Source organism: Camelus dromedarius, chromosome 22, assembly GCF_036321535.1.
Source record: "Camelus dromedarius isolate mCamDro1 chromosome 22, mCamDro1.pat, whole genome shotgun sequence".
Classification (NCBI taxonomy): Eukaryota; Metazoa; Chordata; class Mammalia; order Artiodactyla; family Camelidae; genus Camelus; species Camelus dromedarius.
Window position 1 is genome coordinate 26,168,017 of NC_087457.1, and position 6,293 is coordinate 26,174,309.

Sequence of the window (6,293 nt, forward strand, 5' to 3'; positions counted from 1 at the left end):
AATCCTCAAGGACCAAATGTTATGTAGAACCAGCCACTCTAGTTTAAGAGGAAAACAAGTATAAAACTGGGTCACAGGCATGTGGCAGGTCCATGAGGTCCTTGGAAGTTCTAGGAATCACTGGCTGTGGAGGTAAGAACAGCTCTGGGTCTCATGGGTTTGCTTGGGGCCGGGGCAGGGTGGGGGGGGGTGCGGGCTGTGCTGTGTTCTTCACTTACGTTCTCTCTCTTGATTCTCCCAAAACCCCTGTGAGGCAGGTGATGGGTCCACAGTCCTGTGTCTAACACCAGCTAAGTGCCAGGCATGGTCCTGTGCTGTGAGGACTCAGCCATGAGCATAGAAGACAAGATCCTGGCCCTGGAGCAGCCCCCTTTACAGCAGAGAGACGGACAGGAAACAAGAAAGTAAGTGGACAGCTTCAGATGGGGATGTGCTGGGTGCCTTGAAGAGAACAACTGACAGAGTATTAGAAGACCACGGGGCCTCTTCTAAGTGTGATGGCGGAGAAGCTCTCTTTGAGGAGGGGACACTTGGGGTGATAACCTGGAGAAAGAGGTGGAACAAGCCTTGCCATGGTTTGGAGAAAGAGTTTTCAAATAGAAGAAATAGTGAGTGCAAAGGCCCTGGGGTGAGAAAGAGCTCGCTGTAGTCCAGGCACAGAAAGGAAGGGGCAGTGCAGCTGGAGCGTCAGAAGCGAGGGAAAGAGTGGTACCCAGAGAAGTGAGAGACGACGAAGGGCCAGTTATCAGGCCTGGCAGCCCAGGAATCCAGGGTTTACTCGGAAACAAATGAAAGGTTTGAGGTGAGGAGTGACATTCCCTGAATGACCACTCTGGCTGCTGCAGAGGGACCAAAGGAGAAGCTCAGAGACCAGGAAAGGACAGCGAGTGCACGATGGCAGCCCGAACCAGGGTGGAGGGTAAGTGTGAAGGCTGCTGGAGGCAGAAGCAGTGCATGTGCGGGATCAGGAAAGGGAGGGTTGGGGGTGAGCACAGCTGGGTGGATGGTGGAGCCGTACTTACTGAGACGGAAGACCCTGGAGCATTGGTTTTGGGGGAGGGAATCGAGGTTGGATCTGGACAGTTTCCATTTGAAGTTCCTGCTGGACAAGCACCTAAGGATGGATGTGAGCCCAGAGCACAGAGACCGGTCAGGAGACACCAGGTTGGAAGTCAGCAGCACAGAAGAGGTATTTAAAGCTGAGGGACTTTATCAGTAACCCGGGGGAGTAGGAAACAGCAATGGGGATGGAGGGGTACCTGCCATCGTCTGTCAGATGTCTGTCTGGCCCAGAGCATCCTTCCCACTTATCCTCCAACCTTCTGAAGTTTTCATGGACGGTGGCCACGGTCGTGAGTGTGACTGAAGGGGACTCTCCTGAGGTTCAGGGCACAGAGGTAGTTCCCCCGGGTCTTTTGTTAGCGCAGCACCCCCACTCCCACCAAACCCAGCTGCCCTTTCACGCCTGTATTCTAGAGCAAGTGCCCAAATCTGTGTCCATCTTGATCTCACCCCTTCACCCAGAGAGAGTAATTGGGAAATTGACCCTCCGCCTTACTTACTGTCCACACATGTGGCATAGAAAGAAATCTAGAATTTTCCTTTTGACTTTTTCCTTCGCTGTTGATTTGTGCCAATGGTCAAAGTCTTGCTGGGTGAATTCTGCTTCTCGGCCCTGTTCTTCAGGTACAGAGGGATTCTGTTCTTGCCCAGGAGCGGGTTTCCCCCCTACCCCGCCCGCCCACAAGTATATTTTGCACATAAGTTCTTAGCCACTCTCTTTCGTTGAGATTTTTAAAGAGGGGATGGTTTTGGCTGTCAAGTTCCTCTAACAGAATCGTCCTTGCTACACACGAAGGCTGCTGGTTTTCCCTCTAGGAACCCCAGGCAGGCTCCCTGCTTTGCATGTGGCTGGGTAAACTGGAGGGTGAGTCACTGGAGTGACAGCGGCATCCGCTGCAGGGGAGCTCACGCGGGTGCTCGGCTGGGACACACGGAGCATGTGTAGAACCAGTTGGCTCACATTCTGCGTTGGGCAACGTGTGCAGACACAGAGGGACTCTTGTTTTTGAGTCTCTTGCTTTCCCACACCCTCTGATACTGCCGCCCCCACCCCGCTGGCTCCTGCCAGCTCCTCGGCCCCGCCCAGGCTGAGCTGTCACCCAGCCCTGCGTTTGGGAACAATTCCACGGCTGCCCCAGGCAGCCTCAGCTCCCCTGACTTGCTGAGGCTTTCTCCTGCTGTCTCTCAAGCCCATCCACTTCCCTCCATCCCTCAGTCCACCTGGCCAAGCAGGGCGGCAGCCAGCCCTTGCTGGGACGACCGCACCGGCCCCTTACTTGACCTCCTCGTCTCCTGGAGCGGTCTCTACTCACTCACTTCTCCCCCACTTGGCAGCGAGGATGATTTCTCTAAATCACAAGTCTTCATTGCATGACTTCCCTGCTTAATCATTCCAGGGTTTCCTATCGCTCTTAAGTCTGAACCGCTGATGCACTTAGAGGAAGGCTTCTCCACTGTGACTGTGCACCAGGTCCCCTGGGGATCTGAAAGCACGGATTCTGAGTCAGTAAATCTGCAATCAGGGCTGATATTCTGCATTTCTCATAAGCTCCCGGGTGGGGCCTGTCCTGCTGGTCTGTGCAGGCCACTCTGAGGAGCAAGGACCAGGAGGTCCCCTGCCTGTCTCCCTAATCTCATCTCTTGCCACCTCCCCAACTCTGTTCCAGCCACACTGAACTTATTCTAGCTCCCAGAATGCATCACACTTTCGCTCATCCCTGGGCCTTTGCACGTGCACCCTCACTAGTGCACTCTTGTACCCCAGCCTGGCTGGCTTCTGCCCTTTATTTCAGTTAGAGGGTAGATATCATTTCCTCTAGGAAGTCTTCTCTGATTCTCCAACCCCAGGGAACAAATTGGGGAGTGTGTTTGTGGCCCAGCAGTGGTGTGAGGTGGAGGGGTAGGGTGGTAATGATGTTATGCTCAGGGACAAGGTCAAAGGGGTGAGTGAGCTGAACCGTGAGGTACAAGGTGGCAGCCAGAGAGGTGGGGAGCTGTTTCCTTCTACAGAATGTTCTAGGAGGAAGATTCTCGTGTCCCCTGTGGTGGACAGAAGACTGTCTGACCTGAGCTTGTGCAAAGGGTCCCAGGTCTCCTGCTGAGCAGAGAGGATCCCCGAGGAAAGGCCACTGCTTCCGCCGCACGAGGTCAGCCTCACAACTGTGTGTGTGTCCTCAGGCCACCCGAAAGTCATGTCTGCATGACCAAGGCCGCTACAAGGATGAAAACTTTTTCCAGAAAGTTCTTTTTTGACACAGCCTGAGAGAGAATCATGGAGACAAGTTTCTACAGTAGAAATCTTCTTTCCTTAAGAAAATCTTTTTCTTTAAAAGTATCCTTTAATTTTTTTTCTCTTTCTTAGTTTATGTGCTCCTTTGGTCCTTGTTTGATTTTTGACTTATAAAGTTATTTCCTGTGCAGGTGGGAAGTCGGTTATTCTTGGCTATGAAATCCTGGATTTTGCTAGAATATTCCTGCCAGGGTTCCTGCACCGGACTCTCTGAGCCCAGCAGGCGGCTGGGAAGGGGATCTGAGACTTGATACCGCATCGTCAGGATGTAGTGATCAGACCTGTTTAGCCACGTGACCTCAGCGTGGGTAGGAGAAGTGCCAGTTAGGTCTGGAAAAAGTAGAACATTAGTTCCACAGCAAACAAGTCCAGTAGCTGGGAATCAGAGCCAGGGCAGGGTTGGAAAGCATGTGACTTGGGGAGGGAGCTAATGTCACTGCAGTTTGCTCCAATGGAAGAACTTCCCTGCCCTCCAACATTAAAAGACACCGAATAGTACTTCCTTACTGAACTTAATTTCCGCTTGAACCAACTTTAAGCCAGTATTTACAGTGTCTGAACTGGTCGCTAGTTAAATCTCCAGCCCTGTTCTTACTCTGCCCTCTAGTGGGCACAGCACTGAATAGAAAATTCAACAAGAAGCTGGCTAGAAAAAAGCAGAGGCACTGTTGGAAGTGAGAAGCCCCTCTATCTAGGGTCCTCCACATTCTTTACCTCTTTGTCTTCATGGTAATCCTGTAAGATAAATAATGTTCTCACTTATATTTTCATTAAGCATCAAATTAATAATTCCAAAATATAGAACTAATATATAGATACCTACTCCACAGCGACGGTATCCACAGAGAAGTGTCCATGCACAACCACGGATCCCAAGGATCCAAGATACTTTGTAGTTCTTTATTTTCTGTGTTTGTACTAAAAAAGCAGTAGAGTTTTTTCATTTCCAAGCTTGAAAGTAAATTACATAACTTAGCGACCCTCTGTGTACATGTCCTCCAGCACCTCGGAGCCTCCCAGTGTCCCTCCAGGTTACCCCCAGGGCTCCGGATCCGCAGTCTCCACTGCTGTGTTCTCAGCCCGCTTCCAACACCCTGCTTCACCGCATCCTGAAGACTATTCCTTCTTCACAACCGTCCCAGACACCTCGGGACAAGGTTGTTGATTTTAGCAAACATTTACAAAAGATTAACTATGGTGGGAAGAGGGGGGAGGGTATAGCTCATTGGTAAAGCCCGTGCCTAGCATGCAAGGGTCCTGGGTTCAATCCCCAGTACCTCCACTAAATAAATAAACAAACAAACAAACAAACAAACAAACCTAATCACCGCCCTACCTCACCCCCCCCCCCCCCAGTGGTGGGAAGAGTACAGCACAACACAGGCACCATCTTAAGTTAGAAAATCTTGGCTATGGCTTCTTCCCCAAAGTAGTCCGCCATTCTCTTCATGGGGAGTTTCTCATCGACCAGATCCTTGGCTGCAGCTTCTCCAGTTTGCTGGGTTCCTCCTCTTCCTTCCAGTATCCCTTCTCCCTTCTCTGGCTGCAGCCTCCAGCCCCATTTTTCCATTAATGTCTTACAATGAGCCTTTGTGCGGTCCTCCTCCCTGGCCAAACTGGACGCAACACCTGGCTTATACGTTCAGATGCTCATGAAGGGATTCTGGCCTCCACCCCCAGCAGTAGAAACAACCAGTAGAAGCTTTGAGATTGCTAGTCAGCATCAAAGTCCTAGGAAAGGCTCTCATCCCAACTCTGCCCAGAGCAAACTGAGTCTTCTCCATGTTGTAGTGTTGCCTTGCTTTATTGCACTACACACACCGGAGACCCTGGAAGGTGCGGCTTTCCCTCTCCCCTCCCCTCACCCAAACTGAGAATCACTGCTCTAAGCTAATAGTTTAACTGAACAAGCAGCATGACAGGGGTGAACAATGTGAGTTTGGGGGAGGGGTTGGAATCCTAGGTGGGATTCCTGGCTTCCCTACAGCTAGCTCTACAACCATGGTGGTGGTGGTAATAGCAGAAAGACTGAAAACAACCCATGTTTGCATACACAGGAGAATGGATAAACAAAATGTGATATATTTACTTGATGCATTCCAAAGACAATGAAAATGAATGAACTACAGCTATAGGCATCAATGTGGGTAAATCTAAAAATCATAGCTTTGATTAAGAAAAAACACTTCCAAAATACATACCAAATATCATTTATATAAAACATAGCAATAATTATTACATTACCTAGGGATATATCAAGGTAGAAAAACAGAAGTGGTTATCCTTGGAAGGTATTATAATTATCAATTTCCTAATCCAGTAGCGAGTATCTGTGTGCTCCTTTTTATCTTTATAGATGTTACATTATTTTGTATGCATGAAATATAATTTTATTGTAAAATATACATAACAAAGTTCAGTATTTTAACCATTTTTAAGTGCACAGTTTAGTGGCAGTACTTAAGCACATTCACACTGTTATGCAACCATCCAGCCACTGTCCCATCTCCAGAACTTTTTCACCATCGCAAACTGCTTTGGGCGTCAAACCCAACAAATCATTGTCAAACCGAGTGTCTGGAGCTTTTGCCCTGTGTTTTCTTCTGAGAGTTTTACAGTTTGAGCTCTTACAGTTAGGGCTTTGCTCCATTCTGAGTTTATTTTTATTTATGGTGTGGTAAGGGTCCAACATCGTTCTTTTGGCAGATAATACATTTTTAAACAGAAAGCAAAGAATCAGAGTATTAGCTCCAGAAGGGGCCCTCACCATTTACGAATGGGGAAACTGGGATAGAAATAAAATAATAGGCCAGGCTCACACAGCTGATTAAGGGCAGCAGCGGACTAAAAGCCAAAAGCTGTTTTCAAAGCTTTACAGCGGACGACTGCGCAGGCGCCTAAGCACCCGCGCGCCCACCCGGGCTTTGGGTCCGCCCCTCGC

General features: G+C 49.4%; 1 long non-coding RNA gene across 1 annotated transcript; it reads left to right on the top strand.

The window, feature by feature from the left end:
• Nucleotides 1-204: 204 nt before the first annotated feature.
• Nucleotides 205-3,482, top strand: LOC135318914 (uncharacterized). Its single transcript, XR_010377362.1, has 2 exons — nucleotides 205-404; nucleotides 846-3,482. It is a non-coding gene; the product is annotated as an uncharacterized LOC135318914 (long non-coding RNA).
• Nucleotides 3,483-6,293: the final 2,811 nt, after the last annotated feature.